At 41.1% G+C, this 25885-nt stretch overlaps 1 long non-coding RNA gene across 1 annotated transcript in view; it reads left to right on the plus strand.

Annotated features, from left to right (window-relative positions):
• LOC110522363 (uncharacterized) overlaps nt 1-25325 on the plus strand; it is a 50558-nt gene extending 25233 nt beyond the window's left edge. Inside the window, exon 3 of the long non-coding RNA XR_002473300.3 lies at nt 22940-25325. This is a non-coding gene — a long non-coding RNA (uncharacterized LOC110522363). The remainder of the gene's footprint in view (nt 1-22939) is intronic.
• Nucleotides 25326-25885: the final 560 nt, after the last annotated feature.

The raw sequence follows: 25885 nt of genomic DNA on the forward strand, positions 1-25885 counted from the left end.
GCCTCCTCAATTCAGTTTGGCTGTTGCTTGACTCCGAAGTAAGTGATGTTGATGACCGTAACCCTTGAAATTGAAAATGGAGGGACAAGCAGAGGGCTTCAACATAGGTCTATGACTCCGTACCCTTCGGAAACTCCTTGTTGACCCATCGAATGTGCCCTTTATCGCAAAGTCTTTCTATCTGTGGCGGTCAGTGATGTTTAAAATAAGGGAGAACAATACATTTTTTCATGAGCATGGCCTTATTTCTATTACAGAATATTGGATGCCTCTCATTCATATTCCCTTCACCCAGTTCAATGTACAGTAACAGTGATAGGTTTAGGCTACTACCTGACACTCAAATTTTCCCCATACCCATCATGAGGTTGCTACAGCCTAGCCTATCAATTGAAGTTTACAACGTAGGTGCACACAGGTCGAGAGACACATTTCAGGTGACAGACAATGCCATTCAATACCACCTTGCACAGTCTTGCCTGCATCTAGCTGATATAGGTTGTAATTATTAGTCCAACAGTTGCAAACAAGATTTTCAATTGGACATATTGCTAATGCTTAAGCAACATTTTTTCAACAAAATCGGTGGAATGAATACAACCCTGATCACACGTCAACAGAGTTTATTCTCAAAACAGCCACGTTCTGTTCCTTCTCTTCCCTTCACTTGTGGGCAATGCACAACACATCGGCTGTATGTGACCAAGCAAGAAAGAAAAAAAATTCCAAGCCAAACCGCTACACATAGCCTCCATCATTGTCACCATCGTAGCTAAAGTAACGCCATAGTCAGCATAGCTAATAGAACTAATGTGTTAGTAAACCCGCTACAATCATGCAGTAAAGTTAGTGTACAGCCAGTAAGCAGTTACACCGGCGGGACCGGGTGTCAATACATTTGTAATACCAAAAGCTTAATCAATCTTATTCCTGTATTGATGCTTTGCCTGTTTAATGTTTCGTCGGAGGGCCTAGTGTGATTTCTTATAAGCTTCCAGATTAGTGGCCCACTCCTTGAAAGTGGCAGCTCTTGCCTTTAGCTCAGTGTGGATGTTGCCTGTAAATCATGGCTTCTGATTGGGATATGTAGGTATGTACTGTCACTGTGGGGATAACGTCGTCAATATACTTAGTAATGAAACTGGTGACAAATGTTGTAAACTCCTCAATGCCATCGGATGAATCCCGGAATATATTCCAGTCTGTGATAGCGAAACAGTCCTGTAGTTTAGCATCCACTTCATCTGACCACTTCCTGTCACGCCCTGACCTTAGAGATCCTTTTAATTCTCTATTTGGTTAGGTCAGGGTGTGACTAGCGTGGGCAATCTATGTTTTCTATTTCTTTGTTGGCCTGGTATGGTTCCCAATCAAAGGCAGCTGTCTATCGTTGTCTCTGATTGGGGATCACATTTAGGCAGCCTTTTCCCACCTGTTGTTTGTGGGATCTTGTTTTTGTGTAGCTGCCTGTGAGCAGCCCAGAACATCACGTTTCATTTTCTTCTGTATTGTTTTTGGTGAGTTTCATTTTTATTAAACATGTAGAACTCTAAGTACGCTGCACCTTGGTCCATTCATTCAGACGATTGTGACACTTCCTTATTGAGCGCATGACAGCTGGAGACACAACCGACCCTCACGGATCTTACCAGATGCTGCTGTTCTGTCCTGCTGATGTATGGAAAACCCAGCAAACTGTATATTATCCATGTCCTTGTTCAGCCATGACTCTGAAAATAATAATATATTACAGTTCTTATTAATGTCCCATTGATAGGATAGTCTCAGAGTTTATCCAGTTTGTTATGCAGCAATTGCACATTCGCCAAGAAAACAAAGGCTAGGGCGGTTTATTTACTCACTGCCATAGTCTCATCAATCTTCACAAATGGTGACCTCTATAGCGATGTCTTTTCCTTTCTTAGCTTTCTGCGGTCATAGTGAACAATGGTGGAAACATTATGTACCAAAAAAATTAAGATCAGTGCAAAACAACACACAAAGTACAGAATTGGTAAAGAACCTGTAAAACAGTGGCTATGCGTCCCAGTGCCATCTTCACCTAGTCACATAGTCAAGGTCCTTACAAATCACGACCAGAGTAATTCCTTTTCACATTGGCCCACACATTCTAAAATTGCCTCTGCCTCAGACAGAATCATGTTGGAGTTGAAATTCAATGCAGTGTTCAATACTAATTGCAACATTAACCACAACAGTGTCTCCAAATGGCCTTTATTTGACGTAAGCAGAGTTAAACAGCATTTGATGAATTGCCACTGCAGAGCTAGCCCAAATGTTCTGGGGTCATCTTCACTGCGCTGATCTGGTCCAAATGAGTAGGGCTGGTTTCATCACTGCTTTTCACCATGATCCTTTCAAGAGAGCAGGGAATAGCATCACAACCTTTAAAATACGAATCTAAAAGCTTTGGCTATCGTTTCAATTACATGACCTGATGTAATAGCCAATTGTAGTTTACTTTTCAATCACTGCTTTGTGTATGCGTCAAAGAAAGCAGTCAGAATAACCAAAACCATTCCAGTGGAGCTGTCCATGGTGCTGAGGTACACACAGGGAATATTTGCTATTGCATGGAAAGTAATGCACAGTTCAATTATGCCTCTTGCCTCCACATGACTAGAGAAATGTTTATTTCTATCTGAACCATTCCTAACATTAGAACCAGCTCATGCCCTGAACAACAAATCAATTGGTATTATGCTTGGTGTTTTCTAAGCAACAAATAGCCAACAACTACATTGTTTGTTGAGTTGAGTTATGCAAAACATTTAAGGGCGTTCTAGTTTATGTTTTTTGAAAATCTCACTAAAAGAGGGTGGGGGAGGGAGAAAGGAGGAAAGAGGACGAAGGGAAGGAGAGGAGTGGGCAGGTAGAGAGCTTAGGGAAAGAGGTAGATATAGGTGAGATGGGGTCAGACTCGGCACACAGGATGAATTTAAAGTGGTAGACCTAGGAGAGCTAGAGGTGAGAAAATCAATAGGGCTCAGTGGAGTCTCACAGCTCCATTGACCTGGACAACAGGTAGCTCACCCTGAAAACAGAAAAACAAAAACAATGAGAGGTCAATATACCGGCCCCATGGCGATCTAATGTCACCTTCCCTATATACCTGAGTGTGGAATTGAAGTCAACCAGCATGGCCCCTTGAAACAAACACCATTACTCCCCACTGTATACTATGACTATGATCCAGAAAGAGTGGCTGCATTGTTCTTACCACTGTTGTTTAAATTGATAAATATGTGTAGATTACAAGAGTGAGTCATTCTGTTGAAACAATAACTATCCTGTTTATGGTCTACAGTTGAAATCAGAAGTTTAAGTAGTCTAAGGTTGGAGTCATTAAAACTCGTCTTTCAACCACTCCACACATTTCTTGTTAATAAACTATAGTTTTGGCAAGTCGGGTAAAGGAACAATGGTAGCCATCTTGAAACATGTGGGGACAACAGACTGGGATAGGGAGTGAATGAATATGTCCGTAATCACACCATTCAGCTGGTCTGCCCATGCTTTGAGGACGCAGCTAGGGATGCCGTCTGGGCCAGCAGCCTTGCGAGGGTTGACACGTTTAAATGTTTTACTCACGTCAGCCACGGTGAAGGAAAGTAGGGGGGCCCAGTCCTTGTTAGCGGGCCGCAACGGTGGCACTGTATTATCCTCAGGGCAGGCAAATAAGTGTTTAGTTTCCGATTCCGACAACATATCCCGAGAGAGCCATGTTTCCGTGAAACAGATCATTTTACAATCTCTGATGTCTCTCTGGAAGGCAACCCTTGCTCAAATTTCGTCTACCTTGGTGTCAAGAGACTGGACATTGGCTAGTAGTATACTCGGGAGCGGTGTGCATTTGCACATCTATGGAGCCTGGCCAGGTGGCCGCTTCGTCTGCCCCTTCTGCGGCTTCGTTGTTTTGGATTGCCTATTGGATTTAGCTCCATTGTCCTGGGTGGTGGTCCGAACAGAGGATCTGCTTCAGGAAAGTCATATTCCTGGTCATAATGTTGGTAAATTGACATTGCTCTTATGTCCAATAGTTCTTCCTGGCTGTATGTAATAAGACTTCATATTTCCTGGGGCAACAATGTAAGAACTGATACATAAAAAAATCTAAAATACTGCATAGTTTCCTCAAAGTCGAAGTGAGGCAACCATCTCTGTCGGCGCCATGCTGGCTATCTTCTTTGTCTACACCCATTCAGCATTGATCACACCCTCTTAAGCCTTAGCCCCACCCATCTCTTTAAGGGTTGATCCAACCATTCTGCACTAACTTGCCAGTTACTTCCAGACATCTAAGAGAGAGAGAAAACAGCTCACTAAACATTACTTGCCCTATCGCTGTGGTTTCACGTTCAGAGCGCACACTCTACGCTCTGGCCAATAAGTAGGGTTGTTCCGAAAGCTCTGACCTCACAACTACAGTCAAGAACCCAAACTAACTGGTTAACATTGGCTCGCTACCCCCAGACACATAATGAGAGAAAACCCCACAATGACCATTTTACTTTCCATAGCAGAGCTGGGTAGGCTTTTTTCATATTATCCAGAGCATTGGTGACTGAAACTGTGCTGCTGGCAACAATTAAATTACGAACATATTCAATGGGTGTTGTGCATTTAGTTAATCAGTTATTCTGCTCCCTGGCACACTAAAACAATAGTATTTTGTTAATTAACGTAGCTATATAGCTAGCTAGGTAAACAATGAATCCTAACGCATGACATAATGTTAGTTAGCAAGCCAGCCTGTCACGTTCTGACCTTAGTTCTTTTGTTATGTCTTTGTTTAGTATGGTCAGGGCGTGAGTTGGGTGGGTTGTCTATGTTCTGTTTTCTATGATTTGGGATTTCTATGTTTGGCCTGGTATGGTTCTCAATCAGAGGCAGCTGTCAATCGTTGTCCCTGATTCAGAACCATGCCTCCTTGCAGCATGCCGAAGGCACATTCACGCAGATGAGCAGGGACCCTGGGTATCTTTCTTTTGGTGTTTTTCAGAGTCTGTAGAAAGGCCTCTTTAGTGTCCTAAGTTTCCATAACTGTGACCTTAATTGCCTATCATCTGTAAGCTGTTAGTGTCTTAACGACCGTTCCATAGGTGCATGTTAATTAATTGTTTATGGTTCATTGAACAAGCATGGGAAACAGTGTTTAAACCCTTTACAATGAAGATCTGTGAAGTTATTTGGATTTTTACGAATTATCTCTGAAATACAGGGTCCTGAAAAAGGGATGTTTCTTTTTCTGCTGAGTTTACATGTCATCATGCTTAGTGAAAGATTCTGCAGTCATAGGAGACATAATTTACTCACCAAGCTGTCATTACCCTCTCCTGCTTTTTATCTCCCTGTACACCGGAAAGCTAAACGACGCATGCTCAATTTGCTGTCCCCACCCCCGTTCACTAAGATGCGCACCCCCAAAGGTGTCTATAACGAGCAGTTTTCTCTCCTGAACTTTCCACAGTGAACGCTAGTGATATAGGCAGAAATTGTTGTGTGGCTGGGTATACGTAAAAGTGACTGGGCCAACATTTTCCAGGAAGTAATAAACAAACATACCCAAACATGTTTAAGTTACAATTTGGGCAATCACATTGCATCATTTAATGCATAACACATGATAAATGTAGACAAGAAACACCACACATTTCCCTTTGCAAACAAGCCTGTTGTTACTGTCAAGTAGGCAACGCAACTACACAAACGCTTTGAACAACACAGCTTGAAAAACAGGCTGACTGTCTGAGTCCGACAGTAAACAAACATAATGAAATACACAACAGGTCTATCAACAACATATTTAGAGAGAGAGCAAGAGAGAGCGAGAGAGAGAGAGGGGAGAGATTATAAATCAGACAAGTGCTGTGATAAAAATGGGGAAAGTTATTCTGTCACAAAATATGGAGAATGGCTGAAATGTTCAGTCCGTCCATCTCGGCACCCGGAAAATGGGCAAACAGCATTTTGCACAAAGAAGAAAGGAGGAAATGAAAAAGAAAGCCCTGAATGTTTTTTCATTAAGATAAAACATGAACACTTTGAAATGAATAGCTCACTTTGAAAAACAAATATACAGGCAGGCATGAAAACATGAAATCATTATACATAATATCTTGGCAGGTAGCTCACCTGAATCAGCAAACATATAAGCCTGGCCTACCAAGGCAGGCATGATAACATGAAATCATCATACATATAGTATCAAGGCGAGTATGAATATAGTAGCCTAGCTCACTTTGAATCGAACACATAGGACTGATCAACCATGGCAGGCATGAAAACATTAGGCTAAATTGTTTAAAAAAAACAGCATTCAGGCTTACCTGTTCTTGTTTGTTTCACATTTTGCAGCAGAAGATCTGATGGATGTTTTTTTATCCATCCTGTGTTGGAGAAGAGTCACTACATGAAGTGCAAGCTTCAGTTTTAGAATAGAAAAAACATTTTTCCAAAACATGAAAATGTCAGAGGTGCAGCTCTTCAGAAAAAAAGGGATTGTTCTGAACCCCCTCCACAATACGATACAGTTGCAAAATTAACACGGTTAATTCAGCATCCTCAACATATAGTTTAAATCCAAGTTATCACATGAGGTCTGCAGTGCTTCTTTCAGTGTTGCATCTTTGGGCAGCTGCTGTAGACAATTTTGTATTTTTGGATCATTTGTAGATATGAATATGTGTATATGAAAGTGGATATGAAAGTTGCCCTTATTAAGGGCCTCTTACTCTCTGTATGTCCATAGTCTATGTCCTGTTTAGTGCATAGCATAAGAATGTCCATAACCACTTTGACGTGATCACAATTTCTCTTTACAAATGAATAGTTCATGGCCTCGCAGTTAAATAGTTTTATGACTCTACCACGGCTTTGTTGCGATGGCTTGCACTGTAGCCTTCAAATCCAGGGCAAAATATTGGGGTTTGTGAGCCTGGTGCTTGACACATGCCTCACAAATATGCTTCCAACCCTTATGTCAATTTCTAACAAACAAACCTTCCAAAGTGGCCTCGTTGAAATGTATACATATTGTATAGAAAACAGTGTCCTTTGCCAAGCTGTAGACAAGAAAACTGTCCATATCACTTCCATGAGAAACACTGTGATTTTCCATTGATTACTGTAGTGGGGAGCATTCCATTTTTGGTTGTGTGGGTGGTTTGTCAACTGCAGACAAATCCGCAGGTGAACTGGTGATTACATGCTCACCATGATGAGGCAGGGCCGGGAGATGGTGAGCTAGCTGGGTTGTGGAAGTCGAAGCAGTAGCCATGCGAACCTCTTCACGGGGCTGACATGCTAGCCTCCTCATGGACTGAGAGATTGACAGATTGGGCTTGGCTGATAGAGGTTTTCAAGCAGGTGTTATTTCTTCATCCTCCAACTTTGGCTTTTTGAAGAAGCGCTTGAGTGAACTTTGTTTCACCATACTGTTACTTGTGACTGACTACACTCTTAGAAAAAATTGTTCCCAGTGTGTTCTTTGGCTGTCCTAATAGGGTAACCCTTTTTGGTTCCAGAACCCTTCTGGGTTCCATATAGAACTCTCTGTTGTACATGGAACCCAAAAGTGTTCTACCTGGAACCAAAAATTGTTATTCAAAGGGTTCTCCTATGGAGACAACTGAATAACCTTTTTAGTGGGGTGCTGCCCTTAAAACCCTAATGATAGAGCTGCCACTGTTCCATTGACCTCGTTACCACATGTACTGTATACAAGCCGATACTCTGTTTGTGTTGTTATCTGCCTCCATATCCATGCAGTGTTTTCCTGGCAGACTACCTTTTCAAAGCCATGGCATGAATGTTTACCCTCTCCTTATTTGTTTACTTCTTGAAAGTGAATAAATAAAGGCTCCCCGTTTCTTATTTCAAACATATAAAAAAAATGCAACGCAGCAAAGCAAAATGCATTTACATGAGAACTTGTTAAAAGTAGATTTTGCAGCAATACGAGATATCACTTTTATTCAGAGGGAATTATTCATGTCAGGGATATTCAGCTAAGCCCCAGTTTTGCACGTAAACCAAGATCTTTTGGAAATGCATCTTAACATTTAAACTGGTGAGTCCTGCAAGGTTATTTTCGTCACCAGTTAAGGGAGAAAACATTTCTCCATGTTCTTGAATTCTAAACTGCATTTATGGGGGAGGGGAGTATTGTATATTTGTATAACTCTCTCTCTCGGTAAAACATTGTCTAATCAAGGCTGTAACCGTTCCAGCTGTAGGGAGGAGATTTTTTGAAAGTGTCAAAACCGAAGACTTGATTCATAACGGAATAATATTGTTGATCCGACAACTTTCTCAGATGTTAAAATGTTTAACTACATTTAGAATTGAAAACAAAAGTCCTCTCATTGTCAACGGCATTTATTTTCAGCAAACTTAACATGTGTAAATATTTGAATGAAGATAAGATTCAACAACCGAGACATAAACTGAACAAGTTCCACAGACATGTGACTAACAGAAATGGAATAATGTGTCCCTGAACAAAGGGTGGTCAAAATCAAAAGTAACAGTCAGTATCTGGTGTGGCCACCAGCTGCATTAAAACCTGTTGCGACGAGCAATCCCGTATCCGGGAACGTAATTATAGCCTCAAGCGCATTACCATAACGCAACGTTAACTATTCATGAAAATCGCAAATGAAATGAAATAAATATATTGGCTCTCAAGCTTAGCCTTTTGTTAACAACACTGTCATCTCAGAATTTCAAAATATGATTTTCAACCATAGCAAAACATGCATTTGTGTAAGAGTATTGATAGCTAGCATAGCATTAAGCCTAGCATTCAGCACGCAACATTTTCACAAAAACAAGAAAAGCATTCAAATAAAATCATTTACCTTTGAAGAACTTCGGATGTTTTCAATGAGGAGACTCTCAGTTAGATAGCAAATGTTCAGTTTTTCCAAAAATATTATTTGTGTAGGAGAAATCGCTCCGTTTTGTTCATCACGTTTGGCTAAGAAAAAAAAAATGAAAATCCAGTCATTATAACGCCAAACTTTTTTCCAAATTAACTTCATAATATCGACAGAAACATAGCATACGTTGTTTAGAATCAATCCTCAAGGTGTTTTTCACATATCTATTCGATGATATATCCCTCGTGGAAGTTTGGTTTCTCCTCTGAACGACGTGGAAAAATGCCTGCAGCTGGAGATTGCGCACCAATTTCGACGGAGGACACCAGGCGGACACCTGGTAAATGTAGTCTCTTATGGTCAATTTTCCAATGATATGCCTACAAATACGTCACAATGCTGCAAACACCTTGGGGAAACGACAGAAAGTGTAGGCTCATTCATTGCGCATTCACAGCCATATAAGGAGACATTGGAACACAGCGCCTCCAAAATCTGGAGCACTTCCTGTTTGAAATTTCATCTTTGTTTCGCCTGTTGCATCAGTTCTGTGGCACTCACAGATAATATCTTTGCAGATTTGGAAACGTCAGGGTGTTTTATTTCCAAAGCTGTCAATTATATGCATACGGCCCCCTTGAACTTTGCGACCTTTTGCCACATTTCAGGCTTCAAACATAAAGATATAAAACTTAATTTTTTGTGAAGAATCAACAACAAGTGGGACACAATCATGAAGTGGAACGACATTTATTGGATATTTCAAACTTTTTTAACAAATCAAAAACTGAAAAATTGGGCGTGCAAAATTATTCAGCCCCCTTAAGTTAATACTTTGTAGCGCCACCTTTTGCTGCGATTACAGCTGTAAGTCGCTTGGGGTATGTCTCTATCAGTTTTGCACATCGAGAGACTGACATTTTTTCCCATTCCTCCTTGCAAAACAGCTCGAGCTCAGTGAGGTTGGATGGAGAGCATTTGTGAACAGCAGTTTTCAGTTCTTTCCACAGATTCTCGATTGGATTCAGGTCTGGACTTTGACTTGGCCATTCTAACACCTGGATATGTTTATTTTTGAACCATTCCATTGTAGATTTTGCTTTATGTTTTGGATCATTGTCTTATTGGAAGACAAATCTCCGTCCCAGTCTCAGGTCTTTTGCAGACTCCATCAGGTTTTCTTCCAGAATGGTCCTGTATTTGGCTCCATCCATCTTCCCATCAATTTTAACCATCTTCCCTGTCCCTGCTGAAGAAAAGCAGGCCCAAACCATGATGCTGCCACCACCATGTTTGACAGTGGGGATGGTGTGTTCATGGTGATGAGCTGTGTTGCTTTTACGCCAAACGTTTTGCATTGTTGCCAATTTTGGTTTCATCTGACCAGAGCACCTTCTTCCACATGTTTGGTGTGTCTCCCAGGTGGCTTGTGGCAAACTTTAAACAACACTTTTTATGGATATCTTTAAGAAATGGCTTTCTTCTTGCCACTCTTCCATAAAGGCCAGATTTGTGCAATATACGACTGATTGTTGTCCTATGGACAGAGTCTCCCACCTCAGCTGTAGATCTCTGCAGTTCATCCAGAGTGATCATGGGCCTCTTGGCTGCATCTCTGATCAGTCTTCTCCTTGTATGAGCTGAAAGTTTAGAGGGATGGCCAGGTCTTGGTAGATTTGCAGTGGTCTGATACTCCTTCCATTTCAATATTATCGCTTGCACAGTGCTCCTTGGGATGTTTAAAGCTTGGGAAATCTTTTTGTATCCAAATCCGGCTTTAAACTTCTTCACAACAGTATCTCGGACCTGCCTGGTGTGTTCCTTGTTCTTCATGATGCTCTCGGCGCTTTTAACGGACCTCTGAGACTATCACAGTGCAGGTGCATTTATACGGAGACTTGATTACACACAGGTGGATTGTATTTATCATCATTAGTCATTTAGGTCAACATTGGATCATTCAGAGATCCTCACTGAACTTCTGGAGAGAGTTTGCTGCACTGAAAGTAAAGGGGCTGAATAATTTTGCATGCCCAATTTTTCAGTTTTTGAATTGTTAAAAAAGTTTGAAATATCCAATAAATGTCGTTCCACTTCATGATTGTGTCCCACCTGTTGTTGATTCTTCACAAAAAAATACAGTTTTATATCTTTATGTTTGAAGCCTGAAATGTGGCAAAAGGTCGCAAAGTTCAAGGGGGCCGAATACTTTCGCAAGGCACTGTAAATGGAGCTCTATAGGAGAAAGCCCTGCCTCCAGCTGTTTGCTTAGAAATTTTAGGGAAAATTAGGAGGCCTGCGTCTTGTGACCATAGCGCATGTGTAGGTATGTACGGCAGGACCAAATTAGAGAGATAGGTAGGAGCAAGCCCATGTAATGCTTTGTAGGTTAGCAGTAAAACCTTGAAATCTGCCCTTGCCTTGACAGGAAGCCAGTGTAGGGAGACTAGCACTGGAGTAATACGATCAAATGTTTTGGTTCTAGTCAGGATTCTAGCAGCCGTATTTAGCACTAACTAAAGTTTATTTTGTGCTTTATCTGGGTAGCCGGAAAGTAGAGCATTGCAGTAGTCTAATATAGAAGTGACAAAAGCATGTATTAATTTTTCTGCATCATTTTTGGACAGAACGTTTCAGATTTTTGCAATGTTACGTAGATGGAAAAAAGCTGTCCTTGAAACAGTCTTGATGTGTTCTTCAAAAGATAGATCAGGGTCCAGAGTAACGCCGAGGTCCTTCACAGTTTTATTTGAGACGACTGTACAACCATTAAGATTAATTGTCAGATTCAACAGAAGATCTCTTTGTTTCTTGGGACCTAGAACAAGCATTTCTGCTAAGGTCTAGGAGCACGAGGACAGATGCAGAGCCTCGGTCTGATGCCATTAAAAGGTAATTTACCACCTTCACAAGAGCAGTCTCAGTGCTATGATTGGGTCTAAAACCAGACTGAAGCATTTCGTATACATTGTTTGTCTTCAGGAAGGCAGTGAGTTGCTGCGCAACAGCCTTTTCTAAAATTTTTGAGAGGAATGGAAGATTAGATATAGGCCGATAGTTTTTTATATTTTCTGGGTCAAGGTTTGGCTTTTGCAAGAGAGGCTTTATTACTGCCACTTTTAGTGAGTTTGGTACACATCCGGTGGATAGAGAGCCATTTATTATGTTCAACATAGGAGGGCCAAGCACAGGAAGCAGTTCTTTCAGTAGTTTAGTTGGAATAGGGTCCAGTGTGCAGCTCAAAGAAGTTAATGAATTTATCACTGCTGAAGTGAAAGCCATCCTCTCTTGGGGAATGCTGCTTTTTAGTTAGCTTTGCGACAGTATCAAAAATACATTTTGGATTGTTCTTCTTTTCCTCAATTAAGTTGGAAAAATAGGATGATCGAGCAGCAGTGAGGGCTCCTCGATACTGCAGGGTACTGTCTTTCCAAGCTAGTCGGAGACTTCCAGTTTGGTGTGCATCTAGGGTATTGCGCAAGGTTATTAAATTGAGTTCCTCAGTTAGGTGTTTAACTGATTTTTGTACTCTGACGTCCTTGGGTAGGCGGAGGGAGTCTGGAAGAGCATCTATGAATCTTTGGGTTGTCCGAGAATTTATAGCACAACTTTTGATGATCCTGGGTTGGGGTCTGAGCAGATTATTTGTTGCGATTGCAAACAATAACATTGTGGTTCCATAGTCCAGGATTAATTGGAAAAACATTAAGATCCACAACATTTATTCCACGGCACAAAACTAGGTCCAGAGTATGGCTGTGGTAGGTCCGGAGTAGGTCCGGAGACATGTTGTACAAAACCCACTGAGTCGATGATGGCTCCGAAAGCCATTTGGAGTGGGTCTGTGGACTTTTCCATGTGAATATTAAAGTCACCAAAACATTTTTATATTATCTGCCATGACTACAAGGTCTGATAGGAATTCAGGGAACTCAGTGAGGAATGTTGCATATGGCCCAGGAGGCCTGTAAACAGTAGCTATAAAAAGTGATTGATTAGGCTGCATATATTTCATGACTAGAAGCTCAAAAGACGAAAACATCTGGGGGTTTTTGTGAATTGAAATTTGCTATCATAAATGTTAGCAACACCTCCGCCTTTGCGGAATGCACGGGGGATATGGTCACTAGTGTAAGGTGAGGCCTCATTTAACATAGTAAATTCATAAGGCTTAAGCCATATTTCAGTCAGGCCAATCACATGGGGCGGCAGGGTAGCCTAGTGGTTAGAGCGTTGGACTAGTAACCGGAAGGTTGCGAGTTCAAACCCCCGAGCTGACAAGGTACAAATCTGTCGTTCTGCCCCTGAACAGGCAGTTAACCCACTGTTCCCAGGCCGTCATTGAAAATAAGAATTTGTTCTTAACTGACTTGCCTGGTTAAATAAAGGTAAAATAAATAAAAATAAATAAAAAACATCAAGATTATGATCAGTGATTAGCTCATTGACTATAACTGCCTTTGAAGTGACGGATCTAACATTAAGTAGCCCTATTTTGAGATGTGAGGTATCACAATCTCTTTCAATAACGGCAGGAATGGAGGAGGTCTTTATTCCAGTGAGATTGATAAGGAAAACACCGCCATGTTTAGTTTTTGCATACAATATAGCTAAGTATTTGTATTTATATTAGACAGTATTTTTTTTGCTCATCTTTATCAAGGGTGCCAAAAATGTGTGTGTGCGTACCCTACAGTAGCATGCAAACAGCTACAACAGCTAAAGCCTTGACAAAGTAAGCTTTAATCTGCACCCATTTCCACACTGCATTAACAGCTAGGCCTCAAGGGAATTCTTTTCTCAATTTAGCCAAAAATATTCTCCTTTTCTGCTCACTTAATACAAGAGTAGCTACTGGATTCTTCTTCATTTCCATTTAAATGCTGTTATTACTATTTTTATTCAATTTACTTTATGATAGTTGTTTATTCCTTTCAATTATATAGCCTAGCACATTTTTTTGTGGTTTGGGTTGCTTATCATTGTAATACATGTTTTGATCATATCTGATTGTCAGGGTTACAGTCAGATATGGCCAGTATTGGGTAGCATACATAATCTAGTCTTCTCCAAAGGACGTAGTGTGAGGCTATGATGTGAGGCTGCTGGTGGGTGTATGGGTTTTATTCCTGCCTGGAGACCATTGAAGAGATTGGCGTCAGATATAAACTGTTATGTACAGGCATGAAATAATCTTCTTGTGATAGGGCAGATATTTTAGTAATACAAAATGAAGATAAGACCACAGAATTATGAAATAGTAATTTTTCATTGTATTTTTCTTCTTCCTCCTCTGTATCCGCTGCTAAAGCCACTTTCCTTCACTCTGACTTTCAAGCCTCTGGCCAGGGGAATCAGTCACCCATTATTTTAGAGGGGGCAGGAAGTATGTGAACTCCTGAATTCATTGAATTTTGCATTTTTCAAACACCTGTAACAGATTTTTCCTTCAATCTAACTCAGTTGGTAGAGCATGGCACTTGTAACGACCACGGTAGTGGGGTTCCATTCCTGGGACCACCCATACGTAAAATGTTTGCTTGCGTGACTGTAAGTCGCTTTTGATAAAAACGCCTGCTAAACTGCATATACAGTACCAGTCAAATGTCTGGACACACTGACTCATTCCAGGGTTTTTCTTCATGATGCCATATTTTCTACATTGTAGAATAATAGTGAGGTCATCAAAACTATGAAATAACATATAGAGTCATGTAGTAACATAAAAAATGTAAAACACATGTTTTATGTGACTTTCTTCAAATTGTTTTATTTTTTATTTTTTATTTCACCTTTATAAAACCAGATAACTTGTTCTCAACTAGCCTATCATTTACAACTGCGACCTGGCCAAGATAAAGCATAGCAGTGTGAACAGACAACAGAGAGTTACACATGGAGTAAACAATTAACAAGTAAAAAAAAAAAGAGAGTCTATATACATTGTGTGCAAAAGGCATTATTACAATTTTGCAGATTAACACTGGAGTGATAAATGATCAGATGGTCATGTACAGGTAGAGATACTGGTGTGCAAAAGAGCAGAAAAGTAAATCAATATAAACAGTATGGGGATGAGGTAGGTCAATTGGGTGGGCTATTTACCGATAAACTATGTACAGCTGCAGCGTTCAGCGATTTTTGCAATTCGTTCCAGTCACAGGCAGCAGAGAACTGGAACGAAAGGCGGCCAAATGAGGTGTTGGCTTTAGGGATGATCAGTGAGATACACCGGCTGGAGCGCGTGCTACGGGTGGGTGTTGCTATCGTGACCAGTGAACTGAGATAAGGCGGAGCTTTACCTAGCATGGACTTGTAGATGACCTGGAGCCAGTGGGTCTGGCGACGAATATGTAGCAAGGGCCAGCCGACTAGAGCATACAGGTCGCAGTGGTGGGTGGTATAAGAGGTGCTTTAGTAACAAAACGGATGGCACTGTGATAAACTGCATCCAGTTTATTGGAAGCTATTTTGTAGATGACATCGCCGAAGTCGAAGATCGGTAGGATAGTCAGTTTTACTAGGGTAAGTTTGGCGGCGTAAGTGAAGGAGGCTTTGTTGCGGAATAGAAAGCCGACTCTAGATTTGATTTTAGATTGGAGATGTTTGATATGAGTCTGGAAGGAGAGTTTACAGTGTCCAAGGAAGGGCCGGAAGTATACAGAATGGGGTCGTCTGCGTAGAGGTGGATCAGGGAATCGCCCGCAGCAAGAGCAACATCATTGATATATACAGAGAAAAGAGTCGGCCCGAGAATTGAACCCTGTGGCACCCCCATAGAGACTGCCAGAGGACCGGACAACATGCCCTCCAATTTGACACACTGAACTCTGTCTGCAAAGTAGTTGGTGAACCAGGCAAGTCAGTCATTAGAAAAACGGAGGCTACTGAGTCTGCCGATAAGAATATGGTGATTGACAGAGTCGAAGCCTTGGCCAGGTCGATGAAGACGGCCGCACAGGACTGTCTTTTATCGATGGCGGTTATGATATCGTTTAGTACCTTGAGCGTGGCTGAGGTGCACCTGTGACCGGCTCGGAAACCAGATTGCACAGCGGAGAAGGTACGGTGGGATTCGAGATGGTCAGTGACCTGTTTGTTGACTTGGCTTTAGAAGACCTTAGATAGGCAGGGCAGGATGGATATAGGTCTGTAACAGTTTGGGTCCAGGGTGTCTCCCCCTCTGAAGAGGGGGATGACTGCGGCAGCTTTCCAATCCTTGGGGATCTCAGACGATATGAAAGAGAGGTTGAACAGGCTGGTAATAGGGGTTGCGACAATGGCGGCGGATAGTTTCAGAAATAGAGGGTCCAGATTGTCAAGCCCAGCTGATTTGTACAGGTCCAGGTTTTGCAGCTCTTTCAGAACATCTGCTATCTGGATTTGGGTAAAGGAGAACCTGGAGAGGCTTGGGCGAGTAGCTGCGGGGGGGGGGGCTGTTGGCCGAGGTTGGAGTAGCCAGGAGGAAGGCATGGCCAGCCGTTGAGAAATGCTTGTTGAAGTTTTCAATAATCATGGATTTATCGGTGGTGACCGTGTTACCTAGCCTCAGTGCAGTGGGCAGCTGGCAGCTGGGAGGAGGTGCTCTTGTTCTCCACTTTATAGTGTCCCAGAACTTTTTGGAGTTAGAGCTACAGGATGCAAATTTCTGCCTGAAGATGCTGGCCTTGGCTTTCCTGACTGACTGTGTGTATTGGTTCCTAACTTCCCTGAACAGTTGCATATCGCGGGGACTATTCGATGCTATTGCAGTCCGCCACAGGATGTTTTTGTGCTGGTCGAGGGCAGTCAGGTCTGGAGTGAACTAAGGGCTATATCTGTTCTTAGTTCTGCATTTTTTGAACGGAGCATGTTTATCTAAAATGGTGAGGAAGTTTATTTCTAAAGAATGACCAGGCATCCTCAACTGACGGGATGAGGTCAATATCCTTCCAGGATACCCGGGCCAGGTCGATTAGAAAGGCCTGCTCGCAGAAGTGTTTTAGGGAGCGTTTGACAGTGATGAGGGGTAGTCGTTTGACTGCGGATCCGTAGCAGATAAAGGCAATGAGGCAGTGATCGCTGAGATCCTGGTTGAAGACAGCGGAGGTGTATTTGGAGGGCCAGTTGGTCAGGGTGACGTCTATGAGGGTGCCCTTGTTTACAGATTTAGGGTTGTACCTGGTGGGTTCCTTGATGATTTGTGTGAGATTGAGGGCATTTAGCTTAGATTGTAGATTGTACTAGCCATCCCGGATCCGGGATCGTAAATACAGCCTCAAGTCCATTACCATAACGCAACGTTAACTATTCATGAAAATCACAAATTAAATGAAATAAATATGCTAGCTCTCAAGCTTAGCCTTTTGTTAACAACACTGTCATCTCAGATTTTCAAAATATGCTTTTCAACCATAGCAAAACAAGCATTTGTGTAAGAGTATTGATAGCTAGCGTAGCATTTAGCGTAGCATTCAGCGGGCAACATTTTCACAAAAACAAGAAAAGCATTCAAATAAAATCATTTACCTTTGAAGAACTTTGGATGTTTTCAATGAGGAGACTCTCAGTTAGATAGCAAATGTTCAGATTTTCCAAAAAGATTATTTGTGTAGGAGAAATCGCTCCGTTTTGTTCATCACGTTTGGCTACCAAAAAAAAAAAATTCAGTCATCAAAACGCCAAACTTTTTTCCAAATTAACTCCATAATATCGACTGAAACATGGCAAACGTTGTTTAGAATCAATCCTCAAGGTGTTTTTCACATATCTCTTCGATGATATATCGTTCGTGGAAGTCTGGTTTCTCCTCTGAATCACATGGAAGAATACTTGCAGCTGGAGATTACGCACCAATTTCGACGCAGGACACCAGGCGGACACCTGGTAAATGTGGTCTCTTATGGTCAATCTTCCAATGATATGCCTACAAATACGTCACAATGCTGCAAACACCTTGGGGAAACGACAGAAAGTGTAGGCTCATTCCTTGCGCATTCACAGCCATATAAGGAGACAATGGAAAACAGCGCCTCAAAAATTTTGCTCACTTCCTGTTTGAAATTTCATCTTGGTTTTGCCTGTAGCATCAGTTCTTTGGCACTCACAGATAATATCTTTGCAGTTTTGGAAACGTCAGGGTGTTTTCTTTCCAAAGCTGTCAATTATATACATAGTCGAGCATCTTTTCGTGACAAAATATCTTGTTTAAAACGGGAACGTTTTTCATCCAAAAATGAAATACTGCTCCAGAGTTTCAACTTAAGCATATCCCAGTTTAGGTCACCTAACAGAACAAACTCTGAAGCTAGATGGGGGGTGATCAATTCACAAATGGTGTCCAGGGCACAGCTGGGAGCTGAGGGGGGTCGGTAGCAGGCGGCAACAGTGAGAGACTTATTTCTGGAGAGAGACATTTTTAAAATTAGTAGTTCGAACTGTTTGGTTATGGACCTGGAAAGTATGACATTACTTTGCAGGCTATCGCTGCAGTAGACGACTTGATGACAGCTTTGCACACTTTTGGCATTGTCTCAACCAGCTTCATGAGGGTAGTCACTTGGAATGCATTTCAATTAGCAGGTGTGCTTTGTTTTTTAACATTTTATTTAACCTTTATTTAACAAGGAAGGGCTAATAAAGATTTGAAATCTCTTTTTCAAGAGCGTCCTGGGCAAGGTAGGCAGCACCAAGTCATTACACAATTACAGGTAATCTAGTAAATAATCATAGAATTCACAAGAGTAAAACAAAGTAATTAAACAACAAATTAAAGCATTGACAGGTCAGGGAATCAGCCTCAAAAATCCTTAATCAATGATTTAAATACACCAATTGGGACAAGTTCTTCCAGTTTGAAAGTATTTTGTAAGGCGTTCCAAGCCGATATGCAGTGTACATAAAAGCCCTTTTACCAAATTCAGTTTGGATATTTGGAACACTTAGCAGGATAAAGTCCTACGAACGAAGAGAGTAGCCACCACATGTCTGAACAATAAAAATACTAAACGCAAAATGGATTTGTAAATAAAAGTATAACAGCGACTGAGCCTACGATTGACTAGAGAAGGTCATCCAACCCTTCTAAATAGAGTGCAGTGGTGCGTAAGGGTTTTGCAGTTTAAAATAAATATCAATGCTCCATGGTAAAGGGTGTCAATTGATTTCAAACACTGAGCGGAAGCATTCATATATAAAATATCCCTATGGTCTAGTAAAGGCATAAATGTAGCTGATAGCCTTTTTCTGGCTTCAAAAGAAAAACATTCTTAATCCTAAAGTCAACTTCAATTTTTTGTAAATTGTTAAATATGCAATTTAAAGGAGAGTCCATCATCAACTAAAATTCCAAGATATTTATATAAGGTTACAGCCTCAATCTCATTTCCCTGACAGGTAGTAATAGGTGAAAGGTTCAGAGGTCTATTTCTTGCTTCCGGAAACACCATTAGTTGAGTTTTGTCAGTATTGTAGATAAGCTTCAATTGACACAAGGTATGTTGAACAGCATAAAAAGAAATTTGCAAGATCTGGAAAGCTTTTGTGAGAGACAAGGCAAAACAATAAATAACAGTATCTTCCGCATAAAAGTGAAGTTGCGCATTTTTTACATTTGTCTAAATTATTTACAGTATATAAATAGTTTATAAGAGGGGACCAAGTGCAGAGCTCTGGGGCAAACCATTACAGACAGATAATGTAACAGACATGAGCCCATCAAATTGAGTTTCCTGAGTTCTATCAGACAGATGGTTAGCAAACCATGCAACTGCATGTTCTGAAAGACCCAAGCTTGACAATCTCTGACTCAGTATAGCATGATCAACTGTATCAAAAGCCTTATAGAGATCAATAAAAAGTGATACAACGTGCTGTTTTTTGTTAAAAGTTAATTTGTGGAATTTCAGTCCTTATTAATGAGTTTGAGCCAGTCATTTATGTTGTGACAAGGTAAGGGTGGTATACAGAAGATAGCCCTATCTGGTAAAATACCAAGTCCATATTATGGCAAGAACAACTCAAATAAGCAAAGATAAACAACACTCCATCATTACTTTAAGACATGAAGGTCAGTCAATCCGAAAAATGTCAAGAACTTTGACAGTTTCTTCAAGTGCAGTTGCAAAACCATGAAGCACTATGATGAAACTGGCTCTTATGCGGATCTCCACAATAAAGGAAAACCCAGAGTTACCTCTGCTGCAGAGGATAAGTTCATTAGTTACCAGCCTCAGAAAATGCAGCAAAAATAAATAAATGCTTAACAGAGTTCAGTCTCAACATCAACTGTTCAGAGGAGACTGCGTGAATCAGGCCTTCAAGGTCAAATTGCTTCAAAGAAACCGCTACTAAAGGACACCAATAATAAGAAGAGACTTATTTGGGCCAAAAAACAGGACCAATGAACATTTGACCGGAGTAAATCTGTCCTTTGTTCTGAGTTCAAATTTTAGATTTTTGGTTCCAACAACCGTGTCTTTGTGAGATGCAGAGTAGGTGATGGATGACATCTCCATGTGTGGTTCCCACCGTTAAGCATGGAGGAGGAGGTGTGATGGTGTGGGGGTGCTTTGCTGGTGACACTGTCAATTATATTTTTAGAATTAAAGGCAAACTTAACCAGCATGGCTGGTTAAAAATCTTTGTGAATCTACACACAATTCCCCATGTTGACAAAGTGAAAATAGTTTTTTTCAGAAAAAAGACACCTAAAGGACTCAGACCCTGAGAAACAAGATTCTCTGGTCTGATGAAACCAAGGTTGAACTCTTTGGCCTGAGTGACAGACTCCTCTCATGACCTGGGCAATACCCTCCCTACAGTGAAGCATGGTGGTGGCAGCTTCATGCTGTTTGGATGTTTTTCAGCAGCATGGACTGGGAGATTAGTGAGGATAGAGGGAAAGATGAACAGAGCAAAGTACAGAGAGATCATTGATGAAAACCAGAGCTGTCATGACCTAAGACTCTGTCACATGTTTACCTTCCAACAGGACAACGACACTAAGCATACAGCCAAGACAATGCGGCAGTGGCTTCGGGACAAGATTCTGAATGTCCTTGAGTGGCCCAGCTAGAGCCTGGACTTTAACCTGATAAAACATCTCTGGAGATACCTGAAAGTAGCTGAAAAGCGACACTCCCCATCCAAGCTGACAGAGCTTGAGAGGATCTGCAGAGAATAATGGGAGAAACTCCCCAAATAGAGGTATGCCATGCTTGTTGCCTCGTTCTCAAAAAGACTGCAAAAGGCTGTAAAAGGCTGTGATAGCTGCCAAAGGTTCTTCAACAAAGTACTGAGTAAAAGGTCTGAATACTTTTGTAAATGTCATATCAGTTTTTTATGTGTAGATAGATGAGAAACAAATATTTTATTCATTTTAGAAAAAGGCTGTGACGTAACAAAATTTTGAAAAAGTGTAGGGATATGAATACTTCTGGATACACTGTATATACAGTACGAGTAAAAAGTTTGGACACACCTACTCATTCAAGGGTTTTTCTATATTATTAAAATTTTCAACATTGTAGAATAATAGCGAAGACATCAAAACTATGAAATAACGTAAATGGAATCATGTTGTAACCAAAAAAGTGTTAAGAAAATCTAAATATATTTAATATTATAGATTCTTCAAAGTAGCCACCCTTTGCCTTGATGACATGCTTGGCAATCTCTCAACCAGCTTCCTGAGGAATACTTTTCCAACATTCTGGTTTTCCTTCACTCTGTGGTTCATCTCATCCCAAACCATCTTATTGGGTTGAGGCCATATGATTGTGGATGCCAGGTCATCTTTTTTATCACTCCATCACTCTCCCTGGTTAAATAGCCCACCTCCTGGAGGTGTGTTTTAGATCATTGTCCCCTTGAAAAATAAATTATAGTCCCACTAAGCACAAACCAGATGAGATGGCGCATCGGTATAGAATGCTGTGGTAGCCATGCTGGTTAAGTGTGCCTTGCATTCTAAATAAATCAAAGTCAGTGTCAACATCACAGCACTTTCACACCTCCTCCTCCATGCTTTACGGTGAGAATCATACATGATTTGGGCTGGAATCTGAAGTTCAGGTAACTCCAATGAACTTATCCTCTGTAGCAGAGGTATCTATTGGTCTTCCTTTCCTGTGGCAGTCCTCATGAGTGTCAGTTTCATGATAGCGCTTGATGGTTTTGCAACTGCACTTAAAGAAACTTTCAAAGTTCTTGAAATTTTCCGGATTGACTTGCTTATTTGAGTTGTCCTTGCCATAATATGGATGTGGTCTTTTACCAAATAGAGCTATAATCTGTATACCACCTTTACCTTGTCACATCACAACTGATTGTCTCAAAATTATTAAGAAGGAAAGAAATTCCACATTAACTTTTTTACAAGGCACACCTGTTAATTGAAACGTTTTCCAGGTGACTAATTCTTGGAGCTGGTTAAGATAATAGCAAGTGTGCAAAACTGTCATCAATGCAAAAGGTGGCTACTTTCAAGAAACTCAAATATAAAATATAGTTTGATTTGCTTAACCCTTTTTTGGTTACCAAATGATTCCATATGTGTTATTTCATAGTTTTAATGTCTTCACTGTTATTCTACAATGAAGAAAATAGTAAAATAAAGGACCCTTGAATGGATAGGTGTTTCCATACTTTTGACTGGTACTGTATATTATTAATGAATTAATTAATACGCATGTTTTTTCTTTGTATTATCTTTGATTGGATCTAATGTGTTATATTCTCCTACATCCATTTCACATTTTCAAAAACTTCAACGTGTTTCCTTTCAAATGGTATCAAGAACACGCATATCCTTGCTTCAGGTCCTGAGCTACAGGCGGTTAAATTTGGGTCCGTCATTTTTTGGTGAAAATTGAAAAAAAGGGTAGTTTCCTTTTAATCCTCCCTCCGTACTCCCTCTCTGCTAATGACTTAGTCAACCACATTGAAAAAAAGGTTGATGACCTACGCTCCTCATTCACTCACGCTACGGAGTCAACTGGTCCACTCACACAGAACCACTATATTTATTGACCTCTTTCTCCCCTCTCTCTCTCCAGATGAAATACTGTGACTAGTGATGTCCGGCCACCAGACAACCTGTCCACTTGACCCCATCTCCTCCTCCCTTCTCCTGACAATATCTGGAGACCATCTACCATTCCTCATGTCCCACATCAACTCATTCCTGACCATTGGCTGCGTACTTTCAGATGGCCAGTTGCTCCCCTCCTCAAGAAAACAACACTCAACCCCTCTGATGTCAAAACTACAGATCAGTATCCCTTCTTTCTTTTCCTTCCAAAACACTTGAGCGTGCTGTCTATGGCCACATCTCTCGCTATCTCTCTGAGAATGATCTTCTTGACCTTAACCAGTCAGGCTTCAAGGCAGCTCACTCAACTGAGACAACTCTCCTCTGTCAGGGAGGCTCTTCGCTCTGTCAAAGATGACTCTCTCTCATCTGTTCTCATCCTCATAGATCTATCTGCTGCCTTCAACACCATGAACAGTCAGATTGTCCTCTTCATCCTCTCAGGGCGGGACATCTCAGGCTCTGCACACTGCTGTATTGCATTCTACCTGGAAGTTTGCTTCAAACAGAGGATCTTTGTCTGCACTCAGCTCTGTCATATCGAAAGTTTGGGACTATAAGGTTCTATAGGCATTTTTGTCAAAATGTTGCTATTGACATAGCCTTGTTCAGTTCAATGTCCTCTACCTATACAGTACTCTAAATACCCTAATTCATGTTGTTAAGTTCAGAATAATACAATATAAAAATTGCTGACACCATTCAAACAAATGAGGGTTTCGAAAATGAAAGCCAACCTTCTCAGAATCATATTTTTGCGGATAGAACCTTTATAATCCCAAGCTCTTGATATCCTCACATGGTCTCTCCTATCATTGCTACTGTATGTGGATGGTGCTCAACTTCTTTTCTCCTTCTCCACTTCTGATACCCAGGTGGTGACACATCTCTGCATACTTGGCAGACATCTCAGCTTGGATGTTGGCCCACCACCTCAGGCTCAATCTCAACACGATGAAGCTGCTCTTCCTCCTGGGGAAGGCCTGCCCGCTCCAAGACATCTCCATCACAGTTGATAACTCCAGGGTGTCTCCCTCCCAGAGTGCAAAGAACCTTGGCGTGACCCTGGACAACACCCTGTCATTCTCTGCAAACATCAAGCAGTGATTCACTCCTGCAGGTTCACGCTCTACAACAGCCGTAGAGTATAATCTTTCCTCACACAGGAAGCAGAGCAGGTACTGATCTAGGCACTTGTCATTTCCCGTCTACACTACTGCAACTCTCTGTTGACTGGGCTCCCCACTTGTGCCTTCAAACCTCTGGTGCCTGGTGTTCAACCTTCCCAAGTTCTCCCATGCCACCACGCTCTTCTGCACACTCCACTGGCTTCCAGTCGAAGCTCACATAATCTTCAAGACCTTGGTGCTTGCCTATGCAGCAGCAATGGGAACTGTGGTCAAACCCTACACCCCAACTGAAACACTCTGTTCTGCCACCTCTGGTCTCTTGGCCCTGCCACCCTATTGGAAGGGCAGTTCCCGCTCATCCTTGTCAAAGCTATTCTCTGTCCTAGCATGCCGATGATGGAACAATTTTCACCGTAATGTCAGGACAGCGAAGTCCCTGCCCATCTCCCGATAACTTCTGAAACTTTAAAGAGTATCTCAAATAGTGGTGGGAAAAGTACCCAATTGCCTGACAAGTAAAAGTTAAGATGGCGTCATAGAAAATGACTCACGTAAAGGTGAAAGTCGCCCAATAAAATGCTAATTGTGTAAAAGTCTAAAAGTATTTGGTTTTAAATACACTTACTGTATGAATCAAAAGTAAATGTAATTAAAAAATATATTTAAGTATCAAAAGTAAAAGCATAACATTTTCAGATTGCTAATATTAAGCAAACCAAATGGCACAAATTCTTTTTTTTTCAATTTACAGATAGCCAGGGACACAGTAAAAAATGCAGACATAATTTACAAACAAAGCATTTGCATTAAGTGAGTCTGCCAGATCAGAGGCAGTAGGGATGACCAGGGATGTTCTCTTGATAAGTGTGTGAATTCGACCATGTTCTTGTCCTGCTATTAATGAGTACTTTTGGGTGTCAGCGAAAATGTGTAGAGTAAAAAGTACAATATTTTTACTAGGAATGTAGTAAAGTAGAAGTTGAAGTTGTTAAAAATATGAATAGTAATGTACAGATACACAAAAAGTGAGTTCCAGAGCCTGTAAAGCTTCATGCACTCTGGATAAATGTTAAATGGCGACCGGTAATGGGCTTCGGATAACCAAAATGTGTAAACAGTATCCTGCATTATATTAAATTCATCTATGCATTTTGAAGTGTTTACTATTTACTTTTTTTCACTGACATATAATCCCTTCCCTGAATAAACATCATTTGATATTGCTTTTAATGGTATCCATATTTTAGCTGATATTTTGGAACATTTTCATCTCCCTAACGCCAAAGCAGTGTATCGTTACAGTTCACCTGTAGCTATATTTTACTATATTTTACCACTTCTGACATTGTACCATATCTACAATAGATAATCTATCCCTTTTCCCTACAGTCTATATTTATGCACAATAAATATAGACTGAGCCTGTAAAAAAGATGAGGGCTTAATGTGTAGGGTTTGACATTGCGGATACAACGAGACCAAAGTGTTGAGGTCCCTCTGAAAAAAATCTTGACAGGATCTCTCCTTCCTCTGGTGGGTGCCTAACAAGGCCTCAGCAGCTATTCCCAGCAGGAGGACGTCACATAAAGAGAGGGAGATCAATAGCGCTTGGTGTTTAATATTCTCCACATAAATTATAGGAGTGCCATGGGACTAGGCTGTTCCTCTTGTTTCAGCCCAGCTAGGCGACACAGTAAAACAGTACACCTGCTCCAATTTCAAAGACATTTTGAGGATGAGTTTAGGAGGTTGATGGCACATAGAGTAGATGATAGATGGTA

This window comes from Oncorhynchus mykiss, chromosome 1 (assembly GCF_057628025.1).
Source record: "Oncorhynchus mykiss isolate SJ-2025 chromosome 1, ASM5762802v1, whole genome shotgun sequence".
NCBI lineage: Eukaryota > Metazoa > Chordata > Actinopteri > Salmoniformes > Salmonidae > Oncorhynchus > Oncorhynchus mykiss.